This window comes from Myxocyprinus asiaticus, chromosome 14, assembly GCF_019703515.2.
Source record: "Myxocyprinus asiaticus isolate MX2 ecotype Aquarium Trade chromosome 14, UBuf_Myxa_2, whole genome shotgun sequence".
Taxonomy (NCBI): Eukaryota; Metazoa; Chordata; class Actinopteri; order Cypriniformes; family Catostomidae; genus Myxocyprinus; species Myxocyprinus asiaticus.
The window spans coordinates 11097249-11122340 of record NC_059357.1 but is presented as its reverse complement, the minus strand read 5'-3'; the positions used below and the strand labels follow the sequence as shown (position 1 = coordinate 11122340).

The window sequence follows — 25092 nt, the reverse complement described above, 5'->3', positions numbered from 1 at the left end:
ATTAGGACCATAGTGTTCCTAATAAAGTGCTCAGTGAGTACAGATTGATAAGAAACACTGAAAGATTTCAGCATCCAGTAAAACTCTGTTCATACGTGTTTTATGCTTCATTAGACAGGCCTTGGTCTGTCTGTGGGTTTCATTGTTTTGAAAGTGAGTTCAAGGGAACACCTTCCATCTTGTTTTACTGGGAACAGCAACTGCAGCCTGTTCTTGTTTTGTTAACCCATGGGGTCTGTCATTCATTCGCCTGAGGCTGCTGCCAAGTAACAACAGTTTAATGAATGGAGAAACTCCACCTGTTCATTCAACCTTCAGAACCTTTCTGCCCAAGACAAAAGGAATTAATTGTGATGTTAACAAGATGTCACTACAGGTTCCTGTGAAGGCCTGTACTGTATATACAGTAATAAAGGTAGATTTTAACTAAAAGGTTTAACTATATTCTCATGACAAGTGTATTTTTCTTACAAGTTGGGGTGAATTGTCACATTTTATGGGGGCAAGGTTTTTTGTTTTGTTATTTTATAGAATTTATTAAAAATAATTTCTGTTGGTCAAAATAATAGTTTAATATTTTTGCATGCAATTTTTTTTTTTTTTTTTTTTTTTTGCCGTTTCATGAATTGGTTTGCTTATTTTATACAGCAACTGTTTCAATTTTAAGCTGTAATATGCTGTTTAATGGCAGGTTCCCATTGTAAAATATTACCCCATAAAGTGTATCCATATGTCCAGCTATAAGGGCATGTTGTCTCAAAAGGTGTGTTTAATGAACTGCACTTTTTTTTTTTTTCTGGGACAATAATGTTTTAAATGTATACTGTTTTTTAGTCAAGACTTTAAAGTATGTGTCTTTACAGAAATTGAATTTAATTCCGAAATAAAAAGTAAAAAGTGTGATTAACTTGCCCTGGTCTCCCCTAAACATATCAAAATCAAACCCAGGTTAGTAAGACTAGTAACCATTTTCTGACCAATAACTGATACACTGTCTCTTTCGCTTATTAATGGACTTTTTTAATTTTCAATTTCAGATAGTTGTCAGGTGTATTCCATTGATTCATGTCTTTTATTTTGAAATTCTAGTTCCTGTTTCATGTCATGTGTTCCTGTTTCCCTAGTCATGTGATTTCTGTTTTCCCTCCATGTTCATGTGTCATGTTTTCATTGGTTTATTGTTTAATTATCTTGTTATCAGTTCTGTTTGTTCATTGGTTTATGTTCTCCCATGTCTTGTATTTAAGCCCTCATGTTTGCATTGTCTATTTGTCGAGTATTGAATGTTATCGTATGTGTTGGTCAAGCCATGGTCAAGCCATGGTCAAGCCATGGTCAAGCCATGGTCAAGCCATGGTCAAGCCATGGTCAAGCCATGGTCTGGTTATAGTCTAGTCCATGTTCATGTTTTGTTTTGTTTTGTAGTCAGGGTTATTGGTTATATTTAATAAACTGCACTTGGGTTCTTCATCTTCATGTCCTCGTCATCGTCATCATTGTCAGCAGTTCCAGCATACGTTACAGAATACTCGACCACCCATGGACCCAGCAGTTTTACTTCTGCGCTAACGTCAGGGGAATCATCCTCTGGAGGACTATGCTGAGGACTTCTGCGGTCTAGCCAGCCAGGTAGACTTCAATGAGGTTGCCCTCAAGGGTTGTTTTAGATTTGGACTAAATGAGTCCATTTCTTTTTTGATGCCTGGTGATCGCAGTTTCCTCAGCCTGGCTCAATATATCGACCTCGCCCTTCGATTCATCGGTTCCCCGTTCACTGTGGCGGAGGCGGATCCCGAGCCAGAGTTCCATGTCATGGCCGCCGCCGAGCCAGAGTTCCACGTCATGGCCGCCGCCGAGCCAGAGTTCCACGACATGGCCGCCGCCGAGCCAGAGTGCCACGTCACAGCGACGCCTCAGCCTGCTCCATGCCACGTCACAGCGACGCCTCAGCCTGCTCCATGCCACGTCACAGCGACGCCTCAGCCTGCTCCATGCCACGTCACAGCAACGCCTCAGCCTGCTCCATGCCATGTCACAGCCACACCTGAGCAGTGGGACCTGGAGATGGTTCTCACCCTTATACCCACCTTTAGTTCTCCTGAGCAGGCAAGGGGAACTTTCGGCCCTCCGATCCCGCCTGGACCCTCTGAGCCCTGGACTTCGCTTTGGCCTGTCGGTCCCTCGACATTGCCTCAGCTCGGCGTTCCCTCGGCTCCAATACGGTCCTTCAGCCTGTCGGCTGTGCCGGGGTCCCTCGTCCCTCTGGCTCCTCCTTAGTCTGTCGCTCACCTGGCTCCGCTTTGGCTCTCCGATCCTCTGGCTGCGCCTCGTCCCTCCGATCTGTCAGCTTCACCGGGGACCTCCTTCCCTACGGCTCCACCTTGGTCCTCAGTCCCGCCGGCTCCACCTCAGTCTTTCGATCCTTCAGCTCTGTCTTGCTCCTTCGAGCCTCTAGCACCGCCTTGGTCCTCCCTGCCATCGGCTCCACCCTGGCCCTTTGAGTCTTCGGCTACTCTCCGGGCACCACGTTCCAAGGCTCCACCCCTCGAGCCTCTCACAGCTCCACCTTCCAGGGCTCCGCCCCTCGAGCCTCTCATGGCTTCACCTCCCACGGACTTTGCCCTGGTCCCATGCCCCTCGCCCTTTCTCGCCACGCCACGCCCCACGCCTCAAGACAACCCCCCCCCCCCCCGCTCCCTACAGAACTTTGAATTATGTCATGTATTACGTGTTTTGTTTATGTGTTGAGATGTCAGGAGCCACCCCTTAGTGGGGGGATATGTCAGGTGTATTCTGTTGATTCATGTCTTTTATTTTGAAATTCTAGTTCCTGTTTCATGTCATGTGTTCCTAGTCATGTGATTTCTGTTTTCCCTCCATGTTCATGTGTCATGTTTTCATTGGTTTATTGTTTAATTATCTTGTTATCAGTTCTGTTTGTTCTTTGGTTTATGTTCTCCCATGTCTTGTATTTAAGCCCTCATGTTTGCATTGTCTATTTGTCGAGTATTGAATGTTATCGTATGTGTTGGTCAAGCCATGGTCAAGTCAAGCCAAGTCAAGTCAAGTCTAGTTTGGTTATAGTCTAGTCCATGTTCATGTTTTGTTTTGTAGTCAGGGTTATTGGTTATATTTAATACACTGCACTTGGGTTCTTCATCTTCACGTCCTCGTCATCGTCATCATTGTCAGCAGTTCCAGCATACGTTACAATAGTTTCACTGGTGCAAATCCCAGATGCCTGTCATGAATCAGCAAAGGACAGCAAGACCGATTTATTCTCCTATCATTCATCCAAAATCTGTCTCCATCCAGAGAGTCCTGTGGATCTGAAACCATAGCTGCGACATGGGATCCTCTTCTCTTGCTGCAATTTCATCTTCTCTTTCTAGGAGGTTTTCCTCTGTCGAAGTACATCTCCCAGACCCAGAGATGCAGGGTGGATGGGGGTGTCTGGTTTCATGTTGTTAAGCCAACATGAACTCTCACTGACAGTGTGGGAGGAGAGAAGTGTTTCCAGTATGTAGGTATGTGTATAGTTTTCAAAGTCTACTTTACACTGCATAGTGTTGAGACCCATATGTAACAGAGGCTGTTGTTTGCTCAGCACATTGATTTGCACTCAATTTGGTCTCTTATTGTCCGATAGAATAATGCATTAGTCACTTTGGATTAAAAGCATCTGCTAAATGAATAAATGTAAATGCATATAATGCATGTAGCTAAAGAAATTATGTGATTTACATAACTGCAGCTCTCTATAATTACAGTTTCCTTGAGTCTTCAAGTTTAAGTGTAAAAGGTACTAAATTCTCAAACAACAACAGAACAGAATAGAATAGTATTTCTCAGCAGCTAACCTCAACAAACCTTAAAAATTAAGTTACTTTTATTTGTATAATGCTTTTCAGAATACAGTACATACTTTGTATGCATTTTTTCTCAAAGCAGCTAGTACCTTAATCCCACCATGGTGAGAAAACAAAAGCGAAAGTGGCAAGGAAAAACGAATAATTTTTTTTATAAAAGAACATTTAGAAAAATTTACAATTACTGCTCTTATATATAGCAGGCATAAAAGACAATCCTGAATCTATAAATTGAAATTGTGTCTTGTCTGTTTGTCTGTGCTCCACATGAGGGCAGTATTACCTAAACGATGGTTCTATTGAAAAGTTCTTTGAGATGAATCACAGAATTGCTCTGAAGGTGAAAACTGCAATTGTAAATTGTAGAATAAGTAATACTTGAGATCTAGAAATAGGCAAGATAATTTATGTATACCGCACATTTTATATATATATACAGTGGTAATTCAGTGTGCTTAACTTAGGCATAATAAGGACAAAAATAATAATAAACAGGCATAAAAATACATTTAAACATTAAGATTCAGTTCATTTAAATGATTTCAAAGAGTGAATTAATAATGAAAAGTATTGAAAATAAAAAACTGGCATAGTTTAACACTGCCTAACCATGTGTGGAATAAACCCCAGATATTACCAGCTGAATTAATGCTAATGATTTAAAATGTCTATTATGTTTATATTCTACAAGCTTATCCACAATGTACCAGTATCTCAGTCCTAGAACATTGAGTGGTTTATAAATTAGTAAAAGCACTTTAAAATCAATTATTTGTGTGAGTACATGCCATTAGAGACCTGAGGATTAAAGTCATTTTATTGGTTCCAATCCACCCTGCTGTAATGATTGCTTGAATTAGTTTCTCTCTTGTTTGGATATAAAGCATCTAATTCTTATAATATTTTGGAGATCTAACTAACAACTAAGGTCTAAATCCAAAAGGACACCAAGATCCTGCCTTGACCTTTAATCTATAAACCTCGGGAGGTCAAGGTAAGCATTACTTTGCATACTTTGAGTATTTTCTATTTATTGCCAAATTCAACCTCTATTTTGTCTTTCATTATTTTTAATTGAAGGAAGTTATGACACATCCAACTGTTGTTTTCATGAATTAACTGGCTCAGAGAGTCTATGGGGCAGTAGTCGCTGAGCAATAGAGCTAGTAGGTATGTGTGATCAATTACACACAATTGTGACAATTTCTGCATTATTTGACCTTTTGGAAGGATATGAGGACTCCATATGCCATGGAGGTCCACACAGTTTCATAGTTGCCACTAAGAGCCCCTTCCTTCTATGATCTGGACCAGCAGTGGAGGACCATTTTAGACTGAGAGTCTTAGTTTTCCAGTCTGTCTGGGAGAATATTGTGGTCAACATTGTTAAAGGCACTACTAAAAGTCATGAATCATTAAACCGTCTTTATACAGGCTTTTCAGTGCCAGACTGGAACAGTAGTCATTTGAATTTAGAAATAAGTAGGATGAATGATCTCCAGTAAGATCTGGGTGTTTATGAGGAATTACTACAAATACCAGCAGGTTGAGCTGTTGTGCTGCTAGTGTTAGATTACACGACAGGTGTTGGGACAGGTAGATTAAGATGTTTTGTCTGGGAAGGGATTTCAAGCTCATGTCTTTCAGTCAAATTTGTGTTATTCACAAGTAATGCCCCAACATACACATTTAAAGTACTGTTCCAATCTAATTTAGATACATTATCGTTCACGTAATTCAGAACAACAGCTAATTATTTAAAAAAAAAAGTGTGTACACAAATCGTTATTAAAGAGGAAATCTAAATCATGATAATTAATTAGACTGTGACTATAGGATTTAACAGAATTTTCCATGGTAAAATTTACAGTATAATAAATGCTGACTTGTGTTTGACCTCGAGTAATATTAAATGAATGCTGAACATTAATAAATCATGTCACAGACTCTTTGGTGTCTCTTGTACATTTCTGACTTTTCATTGTGAATAACAACTCTGAATGCCGTGTTGTTATGTGTGATGTAACCTTTGCTCTACAAAAAGCTTTTTTGTATTGGTGAAAATGTGCACCAGATTTACCCTATTGCAGAATCTACTTTGGAAATGCACATACAAGACCAAATGAAAAGAGAAGACAGAGAATCTGCTCATATGGATGAATACACTATTCATTTAATTTCCTGTTTCCTGTCCTCGAAATTCTCAGAAAACATGATGTAATACAAAACATACAGGAACATTATGAACCATATCAAAATGTGTTTTGATTTATTTCCAGTGGATTTGCCACTTGGCACAAAGGAGAACACTTTTCCAATAAAAGACAAATGAGCAATAGCTTGTGCGCCATCCAGACATCAGAGAGTCGAGTAGGCCTTTTACACATATTGGCCGCTGTAGCAAACCAGAAGACATAAGTTAACACTCTCAAAAAGTGATATTGATTATCTTTAAAAGGGGGCTTATAACCACCCGTCAAATACAGCGTGCACTGAGCGCATTCCCATTTGGAGAAACAAGCGGGCAACTCTCTGCATGCTTCTCTTCTCATTCATCAAAGGCTGCTTTTAGAATTAAGTAGCAATATGACCACCTGGAGTCGCAAGTTCAAATCCAGGGCGTGCTGAGTGACTCCAGTCAGGCTTCCTAAGCAACCAATTGGCCTGGTTGCTAGGCTGGGTAGAGTCACGTTGGGTTAATCTCCTTGTGGTCGCCATAATGTGGTTCTCATTTTCGGTGGGGCATGTGATTAGTTGTGCATGGATGTCGTGGAGAATAGCATGAAGCCTCCACACGCGCTAGGTCTCCGCAGTAACGTGCTCAACAAGCCATGATAAGATGCACTGAGATTTGTCCTACGCCACCCAGATTGAGGCAAGTCACTACGCCACCAGGAGGTCTTAGAGCGCATTGGGAATTGGGCATTCCAAATTGGGGAGAAAAAGGGGAGAAAAACAAAAAAGCAAATAAAGTAGCAATATGACACGAGCAAGAGTGCTGTTGGTCTGAATATTAGCACGGCTGTGATTTTATACAACGGTTCAACAAACAAGTAAATAATATTAAAGAACTTACGTTTCAAATATACAAAAAGGCTAGTTCACACTTTTTCTTCTCGCTAACGAAAATAGTTCCAAAAGAAGCCAAAGCATCAAGCCCAACTGCTCTCTCTGCACTGCCATAAATTAATCATTCGTAAATGAATCAGTGTTTTTAAACAAATCTTTTAAGTAAACAAACCGCAGTTGTTCACTTCCATTTTTTTGTTCGTGAACAGCTCTTTTATCGAAAGCTGCTTTTATCGAGTCAGTTCAGATGACTAAATGACTCACTCATAACATAAAATATGGTCATCACACACCAGTGGGGGGTGTCTTGAGGCGTGGGGCGTGGCGTGGTGAGAAAGGGCGAGGGGCATGGGACCAGGGCAAAGTCCGTGGGAGGTGAAGCCATGAGAGGCTCGAGGGGCGGAGCCCTGGAAGGTGGAGCCGTGAGAGGCTCGAGGGGCGGAGCCTTGGAACGTGGTGCCCGGAGAGTAGCCGAAGACTCGAAGGGCCAGGGTGGAGTCGATGGCAGGGAGGACCAAGGCGGTGCTAGAGGCTCGAAGGAGCAAGGCGGAGCTGAAGGATGGAAAGACTGAAGTGGAGCCGGTGGGACTGAGGACCAAGGTGGAGCCATAGGGAAGGAGGTCCCCGGTAAAAATTCAATCTTTAGAAATTGTCATCACTGAAGTAAATCAAGATAAATGTTGAATCAAAATCCCCACCACTATTTGGAAAGCCATGAACACATAATGAAGCATCCCAGTTGTGTTGTAGTTCAGCACACTTGGAACACCACAAGTCCAATCAGATTCGGAGACCGGAAGCAAACTATTGTAAAAAAAATTATGTAAGAGTGCATCCACCTTTTTCCTGAATGTGGAAGTGTTTCAAGATTCATAATAGATGCCTGTTTTTGTTTTCCAATCTTCAATGTTTTCACTTGCATCTGCAAATAATGTGATGTTTAGCATTTTAAATGAATAAAAATCACAAAATAAAAAACATGTGGCTATATTGCCGATAATTTACCCTTACAAAAAAATCTAAACTAGCCGCAAACTTGCAGCTCGTTATTTCCCTCCATCTACCTTCTAAAGCTGCTTGTCCTATATGGGGTCACGGGTAGTGCTGGCCTATCTCAGCTGTCTCGGGCCAAAGGCAGGGAAACACCCTAGACAGGTGGCCAGTCCATTACAGGGCTAACACACACAGAGATACACATTCACACTCTCACTCACACCTACGGGCAATTTAGAATTTTCAATTCACTTAACCTGCATGTTTTTGGACTGTGGGGAAAAATGGAGCACCTGGAGGAAACCCACGTGAAAAAAGGTAGAACATACAAACTCCACACAGAAAGGCCTGGGGTGAAGCAGGACTCATACCAGGCACCTTCTTGCTGTGAGGAAACAGTGCTACCCACTGAGCCACCCTCCACTCATTTTTTTCACATGCAAATTTCACATACTTCTGAATCCCCACAAATGTTTGCCAGAAGTTTACAGCTCTTCACTGGTAGTGGTAAACCTTTGACAACAATAGACAATTTGCCACAAAGCTCATTTGCATGCGAAAATTATCAGTGGTGAATTTGTGGCATGTTCATGGCAAATTTGCCATGAACTCTCGATTTTCGTAAGCGAAGACTCTTTTAAAAAGACCTCAACACACTTTTAAAAAGACTGCCTCATCCATTTAAGTTTATGTGGGTAGATGACATGAAGTTATGGCCGAGTTTAGTAATGTTGATATCATTAACTACTCCAACTAAAACTTAAAACGGTTGTTGTTCTTCCTCTAAATCGCAAATTTTTGGTAGTTTTCACATTGCTTATTAACCAAGACCAGAACCAGAAGGGCATACAAGGAGAAATTGAATGAGCTGATAAAAAATATTCTAGAAATAGGCTACATCATGTCATGTGATGTTGCAATCGTTTGACAAGGCACATAGGATGGCCTGTAAATCAGCCATAAACACAGAAACAAATGCTCTAAAAATTTTAAAATGATCTAAATGTCTTGGTAATAGGCTTAATATACAGATCAACTACACGTACTGCATTTTGCTTTTAAAGTTCCTCACTATTGTTCAAGATTCATCACTCTCCTTTCACCATGTTAAGGTATCTTCAGTGTGACTGCATTATCTATGAACATTACCACCATGTTTGAAATCGACCACGGCTTAAGTTTGCATATCCCGATTTTTATTTTTTATTTTATTTTTTTTTGTATCCCCGGGGAGTGCGAAAGTTGGGAGAAGTTTGCGGAGTGTCAACGCCAGAAGTTTAAGGCGAAGTGATGATCCTACCTGAGACGATTCTCAGGTTTCATTAAAGACACCCGTGCGTAAGCGACAGCTGCCCCGGAGCCTGGACTTTCTCCCAGTCTAGAAAAGGTTTCGGCGTGGATTTGAACGATCACTAACCTTCGATCCTGGGATAAAAGGAAAATTATATTTCTTGCTGAGCAAGGTAAAACAAAAAGAAAAAAATCAGCGAATTAGTGGTGGTGGCTTTTACTGGTTTAGAGAAATGTGCTTTTGAATTTATTAATCTTGAGCAACTTGGCAGTAGTCTTTAAACTTCACATAACCTAGTTGCAATGTGCCTTTAGAGACATCAAGATAAGCAGTTGAAGGATGAAATAGTCTATTGGTCCAAAAACCGTGTGGCTAGAAACTTTCATGAAAATACTACCTTTTTGCATGTTCATTTTCATAACACCTGTTGGAATCTTTATGAAAATCTAAGTCTTGTCACTTGTTTGATATGTCTTTTATGGTCTGTGGTTTGTGATTATTGGAGGCTTGTGATCACAAGTAAAATAAATCCACTTGTTGAGCCAATTTTGTTGGTTGTAATGCACTTGAAGTAACTCAGATATGTTGATACTAAATTTTTCTTATAAACAAGTTTATTGTGAATAATCCAGAAAAACAATTAAAAAAGAACCACTGATATTGAAAGTCATATTGGCAGTGATTGCACTTGAGTCACAATATTGTCTCTTTGAACTGCTTTGTTTAACTCTGTTTTGCATATTTAGTTTTCCTTTTATTTAAAAAAATGCTCTTTATTAGAAATTCCTGTTGTACATTCACTTTACTTTCCTCTAACTTTTGACAAAAGCACACCTATACACTGAAATAAGGGCTTAAATGAAATCTTAAGAGTTTTAGCTTCATTTAAAGACCTTTCTTAAGACTTAATCTGGCCCCTTTTTTTACAGACACTAGATGTATGACCGCAGTTTTAATTGTAGGCGCACCTTTAGTGAAAAACATTGATTTGTGGATGCTTGCAGGTGTGCTGTGTCACTTATTTAGCTGAGAGACAAACACTTGGTGGACATGAGTTTGTGTGTGTGTGCTCTGGGATGGTTGTAGCTTGGGCCGAACGATACTGTATTTTAACTGAAGTACTGACTACCCAATCAGTTGAGATCAGAGGGAATAGTGACTTTGGCAAGTTGTCCGATCAGCCTATTGACATTCCATAGAGCTCATCATGGTCTGATTCCTTCAGTTGTATCAGAGGCTATAGAGTAAGGCAAAGAGGGGTCAAGACTTGTTATTGGTTTCAGATCTAGTGCTGCTGAGTGAGAGCATTTAGCAATGACAATGCACTGAGGGTTATTTTCTGTGTTAGAGCAAAATCTTCATATCTTAATTTGTGCCATGGCAGATTAGGGGACTGGACATGACCCGCATAAATTTGCACTGGTCTGATTCCTGATGAACGTTTTGATAACACTTTACAATAAGTTTCCATTCGTTAACATTAGTTAATGCATTAGGTATCATAAAATGTGTTACATTAACAAAGATTAATAAATGCTGTAAAAGTATTTTTCATTGTTAGTTCATGTAAATTAATGTTGTTAACTAATGTTAAAAAATGGAACTTTATTTTAAAGTGTTACCAATGTTTTACTTATGAAGTTAAAAATAAACCAAATCCAGCTTTCAATTTCTAAATAAAACATCAAATTCTATTATACGGTGTATATATACTGTTTATATATAATATATACAAAGTGATTAGAAATAGGAAGTAATTGGACTGTGTCCGTTGTTTATTATTGTGAGTTTGTGTATTCCAGGATATACAGTAGAAATGCTTTAATGGTTTTTGAGAAAATAATAATAATAATAATAAAAGCAATAATCTACCAGAGGCCATGTTTTACAGTGATTTTACCATGGTAAAGAAGTGTTGTTGGCACTATATGCTAAAGTAGAGTGTAGGTTGTTTACTGTTGCCAAGCAACTCGGTGCATTAATATAGAATTAATTTGATGTGCTGTCACAGGTGTGTCGATTTAGGATGGCTATAAATGTGGTTCATCTGATCAGATTTTAGAGCTGGAACTATCTGTTTAAGGAATCATATTTAAGGAATGATCAGTCTTGGCCATGCAATCTTGGCAAAATTCTATTTTACATGTAAAAAAAAAAAAAAAAAAAAAATTATTTATTGAGAAAGGGTTAAGGCAACAGTGTATAAGTTTTTGACTCCACTCACAGAGTATACTCAGAGGTATGGGCTCATCTTTTATAGCTTAACTTTATTTGTGGAGACACTGTGAGATTTTTATTTGAACTCCAGAGCAGGTATGCTGCCTCTTTTGCTCGCTTTCTCTATCCCCTTAAATAAGATATTCAGATTCACATTTCAGATTCATTGCATGGCTGAAGCTGTTTCATCTCGCAGCAGGAACCTCATGTATAACTAAGCTGGGGGAGTTCCCTTTGATCTGGCCATTAGAGCCGACATTCTGTCTCCCTTACCATCTCTCAACAGAGATATTCACCTACAGAGACATCCGGATCTCTGGAATATGTTTACAGACATGCTGAACTCAGATTTCAGATGGGTTAATGTGTGTGTGTGCAAGTACAAATGTCTATATAAGTGTTGGAGTATCAGCGAATACGTTACATCCAGAGATGGATGACTGTGTATTAGGTTTTTCTCTATATATTGTATGCATAGTTTAAAATTGTAAACAGTATTGCTGTAACTCAGTTATTGATGTTTTGCATCTACATTCACTGGAAAATGAGCAAGGCAGGTTTCCATCACAATCCAAGATCCACCAAGGGTGCTGTAGCTTAGTGGTTAAAGGACTATTCCAGGTTAAATACAAGTTAAGTTCAGTCAACAGCATTTGTAGCATAATGTTGGTTAATACAAAAATTAATTTAGACTAGTCCCTACTTTTCTTAAAAAAAAAAAAAAAAAAATCTAGGTTACCGTGAGTCACTTACAATGGAAGTCAATGGGGCTAATTTTTAGAGGATTTAAAGGGAGAAATGTGAAGCTTATAATTTTATAAAAGCACTTACATTAATTCTTCTGTTAAAACCGGTGTTTTATTTGAGCTGTAAAGTTGTTTAAATCATCGTTGTCACAGTCCTTTTAGGGTTTACAGCATTATAATTTCATGGCAACAAAGTTGCAAAATTGGATATAACTTTACACAGAAAAGGTTAGAAAGCGATTTCATCATACTAAAATCATGTGAACACATGATTTTTATATCTTGTGGCTATACTTTAGAAACAGTGAGTATTTTAACATTTACAGATTGGCCCCATTCACTTCCATTGTAAGTACCTCACTGTAACACAGACTTTAGCTTTTTTTTAAAGAAGAGGAGGGACGAGCTGAAATAATTGTTTCTGGTAATCAACATTATTCCAAAAATGCTGCCGATTTAGCTTAACTTACATTTAACCAAGAATATTCATTTAAACTCTGATATTAAGGGTTAAAACAATAGGGGTGACTGTAAAAGAAAAACTGCACATAACAATAGATGACACTCTGAACTGTATCACAACAACAGTTTTAGTGGTGGTAAAACTGCATATTCAATATTACAATTGGTTGAACACAAAATTCAAGTAAAAGACGCTTAAAAATTCAGATTTGCCCATTGAATGTCACAGCCTGCTAACGTCACAGAAAATTCACCCCTAAACAAAATATGCTTAAAATCAGGATTTTTATCACCAGTGGCTAAATTAAAACTCTTTCAAGGAGAATTAAAAAAGTAACAATAACAGTTTTTTTTTTTTTTACAATATTGGGAGCCCCAATCCTACAGGCCATTCTTATGCAATGCAAACCTTTTTATGATTATCGTGCTTAAAGCCATTCACTAGAAAACAGAAGGAACATGCAATTGTTACCTCAAGGATCTATTTCTGTTTGATCTAACCCATAACGACTTTTGTTGGTGTAACCCAATTTGTGTGGTTGATGTGGTCAGACATCAGCAGTCAAAGCTCCATAAAGGGGCGGTAGCTTCAATCCGCCAGAAAAGATATAGGGAACGCCTAACATAACCCTTTCCCTAACCCTGTTAGTGAAAGTGACGCCCCCTTTTGGAGTTGGCGCAACCCCCTTCTGGAGTAACCCCACCCTCTTTTGGAGATTCCGCCCACATTTGGAGATCTCTGGTCTGCAGCTATACCTACTTGGATTCAATAGCAGTTTTACCCTGAGAAAAACCAGTTAATTAAGATGCTACCACATGAAGCACACTTTTAGGTTACCTGAGAAAACATTTGTACAGTGTCTCATTTTTTGCTATGGTAATGAAATTGGTATCATGAATCTTTGAATTGCATTGACCAGGGCTGTCATCAGGGAGACACTGTCCCAGGCCCTGTGAGGGGGGCCCAGTAAGATCCTCTATGGTATAGGCTATTTGTTGGGTCTGGGGAAGGGAGCCCACCCTTAATTTTTTGTTCAGGAACCCGTGAATTTAGGGTGGTAACCCTGGCATTGACTCCTGAATTTTTAGTATCATGACAGCCCCACTATGCAAGCATCTGCCAAATGAAGAATCATGAATCACCTGTTATCCTGCAAGTGAGCTGGAGGGCTGTCTTTAGGGAGCAGATGGCTTAATTTGCTGCTCTTTGAAAGTGAGATGATCAGTTGCTTCCTCTTGAACCCCTAGGCTATTCATTCCCAGATCAACTACTCTTTGCCAACTGGTCCTTGCTTTACTCTTTTGCCACCAAAGCTTGTGCCAGGCTGGTGCTATAAGGAAGAGAGCAATACTTCTCATGGGGTCAGGTCCTGCAGGCCTTCATTAGACACACAGATCAGGTTGGAGTCTCTGTCTCGTATTAATATCTGTCAGCAGCACAGTGTCCTTTTAAGTCCACACTCTAAACTGCCAGACTGGAGGCTTGCTGGACCTTAGCGTTGATACTGAAATCAAGGAGAATGATTAAGTAAGGGAATCCAGGGGTGTGTTATTGGACTGGTTCCTTTTCTCTGTACTTGTTTCAGCTGGTTTTGCATTTGATCAGGAGGCTTGACAACATCTTTAAGGTTTAGGGATGTTTTTGTCACCTTCCCTTTTGATGGTAATCATGCCAGTCTATTTCTGACATTTACAAGATGTCCAGATGTTTAGTTTCTCTCAATTTGGTTTAGGAGCACTAGATTGCATCAGGGACAGTGGGTCATGCAATGATGGAGATAGATGGGCATCTTGAGTCTGTTTTACAGGGACGATGAAGTCTCTCAGCTCTGGATTAAATTTGCTTGCCCATCCAACTCCGACACATACCTATACCACAAGGCAGATCATCACTTCATACACTGTCTTTCATTGGTGGAAATGTATACCATGATTACTTAAATGTATACCATTAATGCAGCTTTATTATTTCTTAGAAGCATCAGATCTTGCACCAACAGATGTCCAAGAGAATGGTCATGTTTGCCTATGTTGACATTGAAGACACATTCATCTAGATTTGTTAGTCTTTGCAGGGAAATGCTTTCAGTGGTCTTGTTTAAACTTTTGTATACAGTACATGCAAAAAAGTCAAAGCTAATATATGTATGTTTGTAGATGGCGCCGAGTATGGCTGCTGCGTTGCGAGCTCCGACACAACTTAGCAATGGTTTGTTTGTTTTGTTTACAATTCTTATGTTTTTTGTCTTGGATGTTGTCTGCCTTATTGTCTACGACAGACAAACACTTTTGGACATTGGCTCAGCGATCTCACACCGTAAACCGGACTTCACATTCCTCAATGCCGACCCGCTGTTTACAAACACGCAAGCGGAGCCCTTTGTCTGGGCAGCACGGCCGCGGAAACGCAGGAGGAAAAGGGGAAACAGAGCCGGCGTTCTCATCAGAGTAAGACGCCGCGCAAATCGACCCCCGCTACCCACTATTCTACTGGCAAATGTTCAGTCTCTGGATAACAAGCTCTGCGAGCTGAAAGCGCGGATCTCTTTCCAATGAGAGACGAGGGACTGCTGCGTTATCTGCCTTACGGAAACTTGGATGTCTGCGGAGATTCCAGACTCAGCCATTGAACCCGCGGGGTTCTCCATGCTCCGAGCGGACAGAGCGAAAGACCTCTCAGGTAAAACTAGAGGAGGTGGTGTATGTTTTATGATCAACAAATCCTGGTGTGATCAGAGGAACATACATTCTATCAAGTCTTTCTGTTCTCCTGATCTGGAATTTCTTATGCTTCTGTGTCGACCATTCTGGCTACCGAGGGAATTCACAGCGGTCATTATCACTGCTGTGTACATTCCCCCACAAGCCGACACAGACCGGGCACTCAAGGAACTGTATGGGAGTATAAGTGAGCAGGAAACCGCGCACCCTGAGGCCGCGTTCATTGTGACCGGGGACTTTAATAAAGCCAGTTTAAAATCAGTCGCACCAAAATATCACCAGCACATTAGTTTCAACACACGAGGGGACCGGGTTTTGGACCATTGCTACTCTCCGTTCCGGGATGGCTACAAATCCCTCCCCCGCCCACCATTTGGCAAATCGGACCACTCTTCCATTCTGCTTCTGCCCGCTTACAGGCAGAAACTGAAACAGGAAGCACCCACCCTCAGAACGATCCAGTGCTGGTCGGACCAATCAGACTCTACGCTACAAGACTGTTTTGATCGCACGGACTGGGAGATGTTCCGGTCCGCCTCTGATGACGACATCGAGCTTTACGCTGATAGCGTAATGTGCTTCATCAGAACGTGTGTAGAGGAAGTGATTCCGACCAGAACTGTGCGAATCTATCCGAATCAGAAGCCGTGGATCAACAGCGATGTTCGCGCAGCACTTAATGTGCGGACCTCCGCTTTTAATTCCGGGAACGCGGAGGAGCATAAACAAGCCAGTTATGCCCTCCGAAAAACTATCAAAACAGCAAAACGCCAGTACAGGAGTAAGATTGAAGGACAGTTTAACACCACCAACTCTAGAAGCATGTGGCAGGGAATTAACATCATCACGGACTTTAAAGGGAATAAAAACTCCGCCATGAACACCGCTGCCTCTCTACCGGATGAGCTAAATACTTTTTATGCTCGTTTCGAGGGAAATAACACCGCCCTCGCGGAGAGAGCTCTCACGGCCGAAGCTACAGAGGTTAGTTCACTCTCCGTCTCTGTAGCGGATGTAACCCGATCCTTCCGACGGGTGAATATCCGCAAAGCCGCAGGTCCAGACGGCATTCCGGGCCGCGTCATCAGAGCGTGCGCGAACCAGCTGGCTGGTGTTTTTACGGACATTTTCAACCTTTCCCTCTCTTTGTCTGTAGTCCCCACATGCTTTAAAACATCCACCATTGTGCCTGTTCCAAAACAATCGAAAATAACTTGTTTAAATGACTGGCGTCCTGTTGCTCTGACCCCCATCATCAGCAAATGTTTTGAGAGACTAATCAGAGATTACATCTGCTCTGTATTACCACTCAATCTTGACCCGCTGCAGTTTGCTTACCGTAACAACCGCTCCACTGATGATGCCATTGCATCTACAATACACACTGCTCTCTCCCACCTGGAAAAAAAGAACACTTATGTGAGAATGCTGTTTGTAGACTACAGCTCAGCATTCAACACCATAGTGCCCTCCAAGCTAGATGAGAAACTCCGGGCTCTGGGCTTAAACAGCTCGCTGTGCAGCTGGATCCTGGACTTCCTGTCAAGCAGACGCCAGGTGGTTAGAATAGGCAGCAACATCTCCTCATCACTGACCCTCAACACTGGAGCCCCGCAGGGCTGTGTTCTCAGCCCACTACTGTATTCCCTGTACACACATGACTGTGTGGCAACACATAACTCCAATGCCATCATTAAGTTTGCTGATGACACGACGGTGGTAGGTCTGATCACTGACAATGATGAAACAGCCTACAGAGAGGAGGTGCACACTCTGACACACTGGTGTCAGGAGCACAACCTCTCCCTCAACGTCAGTAAGACAAAGGAGCTTGTGGTGGACTTCAGGAGAAAAGACAGAGAACACAGTCCAATCACCATCAATGGAGCACCAGTGGAGAGAGTCAGCAGCTTCAAGTTCCTGGGTGTCCACATCACTGAGGAACTCACATGGTCCGTCCACACTGAAGTCGTTGTGAAGAAGGCTCATCAGCGCCTCTTCTTCCTGAGACGGCTGAGGAAGTTTGGAATGAACCGCCACATCCTCACACGGTTCTACACCTGCACTGTGGAGAGCATCCTGACTGGCTGTATCTCCGCCTGGTACGGCAATAGCACTGCCCACAACCGCAAAGCACTGCAAAGGGTGGTGCGAACTGCCAAACACATCATCGGAGGTGAGCTTCCCTCCCTCCAGGAAATATATACAAGGCGGTGTGTGAAAAAAGCTCGGAGGATCATCAGAGACTCCAGCCACCCGAGCCATGGGCTGTTCTCACTGCTACCATCAGGTAGGCGGTATCGCAGCATCAGGACCCGCACCAGCCGACTCCATGATAGCTTCTTCCCCCAAGCAATCAGACTTCTGAACTCTTGATCTCCCACGATCAAAATACATCAGCCCTGCACTTTATTACTCTTTTATCTCACACCGGACTGTCATAAATTATATTACTGTCATTATATTATGTCTCTCTTAACAACTGACTATCAACCGACAGCCTGAATGTCAATACAGTACAATACTGTACATTCTATATATATACTTTTTTCATATATATTTTAATTTTTATTGAATAATGTGTATCTATATAGTATCTATATAGTAAAAAACAAAAAAACAAAAAAAAAAAAAAAACAGCATATTGTATACTGTGCAATGTATGTTATTATTGTATATTGTTGAGTGTAATTGTGTATAACAGATGTTTAAATTGTGTTGTGTTAATTTGATGTTTTAAGTTGTGTAATTATGTATAACGGATGTTTAAATTGTGTTGTGTTAATTTGATGGTTTAAGTCGAGTTTAATTATGTATAACAGATGTTTAAATTGCGTTGTGTTAATTTGATGTTTATTGTAGATTGGCGTATGTCTCATCACTGTCACGACTGCTATGTTGATCGGAACTGCACCCAAGAATTTCACACACCATTGCACTTGTGTATATGGCTGTGTGACAATAAAGTGATTTGATTTGATTTGATTTGATATACAGTGGCCCCATAATGTATTTGGACTCTTTAAGAGCAGTTCACTCACAAATGCAATTTCTGTCATCATTTACTTACCCTCTTGTTGTTCCAAACATGTATGATTTTTTTCTTTCTTTCCTTGAAACATAAAAGGAGTTGTAAAGTAGGTATGTTATTGGAATGCTTTTGGAATGATTGTAAATATGTGTTTTTCACTCAAATGTTGCACATAAACTACCCATCAAGTCGTAATTATGACTGGGAAATTTGGAGACAATGTTAATACCTGAGTTTCAGAGTTAGGAGGAGACGTAAACTTTCATCATGGCAGACGATATGTATGGTTTCTATTGTGAATGACAGGTTTTATTCATTTTTCTAAATACATCTTGTTAGCACTTGCCGTTTCGGACATATTCATTTATGTACTGTATATCAGCAATCATTTGATGCATGTTGTACATTTTTACACCGTGAAATTAGCTTGTATTTGACCAAAACTCCATTATCGTCAGCAAGCTAACTGAGTAATATGTATGACGGTGTCAAAATAAAAGTTCCTCAAGAAATATGTATGACTGAACCTGGCGTTCATTCATACATATTACAGGTACGTTGCACTTGAATGCGACGTACTTGTAATTACTACTTTAGGAGTGGGAAGTAGGATAATTCTGAAAACACATGAAGGCTGCATTAATCGCGATTATTAAATAATCGTCTGTGTAATTTTTCAACAACAGAGAGCATGTGTCGTAATTAAGCAATATTTCTCAGGTGGAAGAATACTGTACTACAAACATTGGAAATTTGATTTTCAAAGGACAGATTGGTATCAAATATAACACCTAAGTTCTTTGCTGAAGAAGACGACGTAACTGTACATCTATAGAGAGTCAAGTTATATTTTAGCGGCTTATTTTTAGATGTTTTTGTTCCAATCATTAGTACCTCTGTTTTGTCGGAATTGAGTAGAAGGAATTTTCTGGCTATCCAATATTTGATTTCATTGATACACCACTAATTTGGAGGATTGTGAATTTCATTGTGTTTAGACAAAATATAAAGTTGGGTATCATCGGCATAACAGTGGAAACTTATTCCATGATTCCTGATAATATCTCCCAGGAGAAGCATGTATAAGGAGAAAAGCAGAGGTCCTAAAACTGATCCCTGTGGCACTCCATATTTAACTTTTGTTTGATTTGACAATTCCTCATTTACACATAGAAGGTGGTAGCAGTCTGATAAATAGGACCTAAACCACGCTAATGCAGGTCCACTAATGCCAACATAATTCTCCAGCCTATTCAAGAGAATGTTGTGATTTATCTTGTCGAAGGCATCACTAAGATCTAAAAGCACTAGAAGAGAAATGTAGCCATGATCAGATGATAAGAGCAAGTCATTTGTAACTCTGATAAGTGCAGTCTCTATACTGTGATGGGGCCTAAATCCTGACAAATTGTTCATATATTCCATTTCTCTGTAGAATATAATACATAGTTGGGAGGACACTACCTTTTCTAGTATTTTCGACATAAATGGTAGATTTGAAATCGGTCTGTAATTAGCCAATTCTCTAGGACCAAGCTGTGGCTTCTAAATAAGCGGTTTGATAACTGCCATTTTAAAGTTTCTTGGGACATGTCCTAAGGATAGCGAGGAGTTAATAATATTAAGAAGAGGTTCTGAGATTACTGGGAATACCTCTTTTAGGAGCTTAGTTGGTGTTGGATCTAACATCTATGTTGTGGCTTTTGATTTTTTTGATACGTTTTGTTAGCTCTTCATGAACTATGACAGCGAAGGATTGAAGTAGCTCTTGAGCAAAATTATGAGACACTGTTTTCTGAGGTGCTGTGACAGTTGATTGCATAGTTCCAATTTATTTCTGATTATTTCAATTTTATCAATAAAGAAATTCATGAAGTCGTTAGTATTGTGCTGCAACGGAATATCTGGTTCAGTCGATGCTTTATTCCTAACCAATTTAGCCAAAGTACTGAATAAACACCTAGGATTGTTGTGGTTATTTTCTAAAATATGCTGACCTGGCAGCTTTTAGTACCTGTCTGTAGCTACAGACACTGTATCCTTCCATGCCCGCGAATTACCTCTATTTTTGTATTCTTCTACTTGCGCTCTATTTTCCGAGCTGCACTCTTGAGAGCATGAGTGTGATCATTGTACCACGGTGTGAGCCTTTTTTCTTTAATTTTCTTTAATCGAAGGGAGGGTGACACTATCAAGAGTGTTAGAGAAGACTGTATTTATATTTTCTGTTATTTCATCAAGTTCTTCTAGACTTTTTGGCTTACTGAATAAGTGAGACAGTTCTGGAAGATTATTAGTGAAGCTATCTTTAGTGGTTGAAAGAATAGTTCTACCTGAATGATAGTGTGGTGTAGATTGAGTGACATTAGCTGATCGCAACAAACAAGAGATGAGGCAATGATCTGAGATGTCATCGCTCTGCGGTAGAATTTCTATAGTATCAACATCAACTCCATATGACAGAAATAAATCGAAGGTATGATTATGGCGATGAGTTGGTCCTGTCACATTTTGTCTGACTCCAAGAGAGTTGAAAATATCAATAAATGCTAATCCCAATGTGTATGTTGAAGTCACCAACAATTAACGGTCTACTACATTAACTACTAGATCAGATAGAAAATTTGCAAATTCACCAAGGAAACCAGAGTAAGGCCCGGATGACCTATGTACTGTAGCAAGGGTAAATATGATGGTGCACATTAAGCATTATTGGTTCAAAAGACTTAAATTTATATCCTGTCCTCTGAGTAACACCAAAAACTTTACTGTAAATTGTTGCAACTCCTCCTCCTTGACCCTTCAGACAAGGCTCATGTTTATAATAATAACCTGGAGAATAGATTCATTTAAACTTATATATTCATCTGGTTTTAGCCAGGTTTCAGTCAAACAGAGCACATCCAAACTATGATCTGTAATAATTTCATTTACAATTAGTGCTTTGGTAGAAAGAGGTCTAATATTTGTTAGCCCTTCCTATATATGATGTTTATCTTAATTATTTTTAGTTTTTTTCAAGTTTGACCTTAATCAAATTCTTTTAAATGATTTAGTGAGAGTTTTGTGTTTGGTAGTTCGAGGAACAGACACAGTCTCTATAAGATATCTAGGTAATACAGTCTCTATGTGTTGTATTTTATGTGACCTATGTAACATCTCAAGGCAGCTAGCTTACGTTCGGATTAACCAGTTTGTCTGCTTCCTGACCTGGGCCCCAGTTAGTCAAATACTATCATTATTAAGACTATGAGCCAAATTACTAGAGAGGAGAGCAGCACCTTCCCTGGAGGGAAGAAGTCCATCTCTCTTTAGCAGGTCAGGTCTACCCCAAAAACTCTTCCAATTGTCTATAAATCCTATTCTATTCTCCAGACACCACCCAGACATCCAGCTGTTCAGTGACACTAATCTTCTATAAACCTCGTCACTACGATGATTAGGGAGGGGGCCCGAGCATATTACAGTGTCTGACATCGTTTTTGCAAGTTCACATGCCTCTTTAACATTATCTCTTGTGATCTCCAACTGAAGCCAGACATCATTAGTGCTGACATGAATGACAGTTTTAGAAAATCTACATTTAGCATTAGCCAGCACTTGTAAATTTGATCTGATGTCAGATGTCCGAGCCCCCGAAATGCATTTAACAATGTGGCTGGAGTCTGTATTTCCACATTACTTACAATAGAATCACCAATTATTAGGGCTCTTTCAACATGATTCTCAGTGGGTGCATCACTGAGTGGGGAGAATCAGTTGGAAACCCTAACAGGAACGAGAGAGTGGTGTTGCTTTGCTGAGCGAGTATGCCTCTGAGATGTCACCCAAACGCCCTGCTGTGGGGGCTCTAGAGCCTGAACCAAAGTGTGTGTGTTGCTTGCTGTTCTACCCACATCTAACCTTCTCCGTCAGCCAGACTAATTCCTTACATTTATCACATGTGAATCCCTCACTGCTGACGGAAGAAGCTATAGTAAACAAGTGGCATGTAATGCAGGAAGCAATAACATGAGCGGATGCCATGACTTACCGCAACTGTTTGTTGTTGTTGTTATGGTTGTTCTTGAGCAGCGAGGGTTTGAGATCGATGTGGTTCCTAATCAGCAGATGTTTAAGATTGATGCAATAATCTGTGTAAAACACAGTGGAGAATACGAATGCATGCAGTCGAGACACGAGATGTAAACAAGTGGAAAAAAGTGAAAAAACCGAGAGAAACAGGTGTGTGGTAGAAAAGCAGAAAAACCAGAAGCACGTGGTAAAATGGCAAAGGATAAAATGATGAATGTTTAAGAATAAGCAATGCTAAGCAGGCTAGCAAGCTACAAACACTCGTGCAGCGTGCCTTCAGCAACAGGAACAGCAAAAAGAAGTTTGGAGTCATCCATGTTTCCTGCTCTTTCCGACAACAAAGCACTTGAACGCGACGTACTTGTAATTACTACTTTAGAAGTGGGAAGTAGGCTAATTCCGAAAGCACATGAAGGGCAGCATTAATCGCAATTTATTAAATAATCGTCTGATTGTGATTATTTGATGTAACCGTGATTATTTTAGATAACTGCTATAATTGTGAACTTCAAAATCCAGTTACGTTTTACTATCCAAATAAGGTCATTTTAAGTAAATAGAAATGTCATGAAGTGACACAAAGACACAGGGGAAGAGATGCCTGCTTACTCTATTTCTATGGAGATAGAAATGTAAAATGAATTATAGAAATAAGGCAGCTCACAAAAAGAAAAAAAAAAAAAATACACGCAGAATCTCAAACGTCTTCCTTCATGAGAAATCAGGGCTGATGGGTTTTAATCTGGCAGCCTTAAAATAATGTGTGAAAGTGAAAAATTTAGGACATATTTTACTATAATATAATATAGGATTTCCATTACATGAGTAGATGTTATATCTTCATGCTGATTTGAACTCAGCTCTCGCCAAGATAAGCACCAACTAAGACATAGCTTTACAGTAAACTAATGTGATCCATATGTGTCTCCATCCATTTGCGCTTCCTTCCATATGACAATGTAGATATCCTTCTGTCTGGTGTTAATGGCTGAAGGGTAATGCTGTGCGGCCTCCCCTGCGCATTAGCATGACAACCGTCTGGATTGAGCTAAGTAGGGTACATCTCTGGGATCTTCAAGTGGGCACCTTCCCCACTTGAAGACAGTGTTTTGTCGACTAGCCCACGACACCTCAAGAGGGCTCGACGGTGATTCTGGCATTCCAGCATCACCCCCTCCATCCCCCACTCAACTCAGCTCAGCTTACTTAACCCTCTGGGGTCGACGGATGCGCTGGCGCGTCCTGCTGGATTTTTTCCGCATAACAGTGGAAACAACTTAAAATACTCCATCATCTTTGGGCATACAGATAAGTGTAAGACATCATTAGAAACCATAAAGAGTCTTTTATTTGTGTACACTCACAGTAACAACAAAACCTTGTGCTTTTGTAAAATAAAGAAAATAAACAGGGTGCGCTTTCAGCTGTCTCTGTCTCTGCGAGCATCTTTCTGAAACATGTCACGAAAATGAATTGAAACTCTGCAAATACTTATCACACAAACATGAAAAATATGTCTAAAGAAAGCGTAAAATGTCTACTTTTAAATAAAACAATTCAAATTTAAAACAGATATTCTCCTGCAATGTAATCTGTATGAAACAAAGCGATGTACAGTTTCTCCTGGCTCAGCTCATTATTCATTATTCTCCTGGCTCAGCTCAGCGCTATTCATACGGTAATGTGCTGAGGCGATCAATGCAGATGGTAAACGTCCCCAACAGTGCCTTAAAAAACATCAAGTTCATCATCAGATTCATTCACTTTCCTGCACGTTTGGAAGATGGCATGCTACACAGGTGAGGAATCTCTACAGATGGTCCTGGATAGTGACAAAGAGTTCACATTTTCCTCAGAAGAAGAGCGGGACTCCGATGAGGAACGTTTACGTTTTGAAGAGCGTCTTGATCCAGCTGAGGATACAATTTCAGATGAGTAAGTCATTTAGTTTTACTTAATTTAGTTGACATGTTTATATAAAATAACATGTATATATTTTACTAGTTGGACTATTTCCAGACTTGCCAGCCAGGATTCAGAGTATTGACATTTGAAATATGTCCTAATAGGCAAGTATTTGAGGATTGGTTTTAACACATTTTCTTGGTGGTTGCTCTCCTGGGCAGAGGAATGTTGTCTTTTGTTTGTAATGTTTTGATGGAACAGGTGGCAACTTATTGGTCATATTACGCTTGTGTTCCAATGCTAATGCCAAACATCGCAGCACCTGGTCATGGCGCCAAGTAAACCATCTTTGGCTAAGAGCCACCTTACATCCTGTCAAAATGTGCCTTAATGTTGCAGGTGATGCACACAAAGGACATGAGGGATCCTCTCCTACCCAGAGGTTTAGGTTCTGTGGTGATGGGAGAACATCATATGCTGACCTGATGAGGAAACTGAACCTGCATTGTTCCATTGACCATAGGTCTTGCCAGCCAATCTTGTGTTGTTCCACACACTCCCATCTCATCCATTCTCCCTGCTTGGTCTGGGAAATGGCCTTTATACACTGTATCCTCTCCTCCTGCTTTTGCACCTCGTTGACTACCAGCTTCCTCCTCTGAGCTGGGGCTGCCTACTGCCATGTAGGAGGAGCTGAACTGAGACCAAGACCCC

General features: G+C 40.4%; 1 protein-coding gene across 1 annotated transcript in view; it reads left to right on the top strand.

Annotated features, from left to right (window-relative positions):
• Nucleotides 1–9302: 9302 nt before the first annotated feature.
• The window catches only part of LOC127451576 (sodium channel protein type 4 subunit alpha B-like), a 141241-nt gene continuing 125451 nt past the window's right edge, over nt 9303–25092 (top strand). Inside the window, exon 1 of the mRNA XM_051716338.1 lies at nt 9303–9394. The gene's annotated coding sequence lies outside the window, so the exon portion shown is untranslated. The remainder of the gene's footprint in view (nt 9395–25092) is intronic.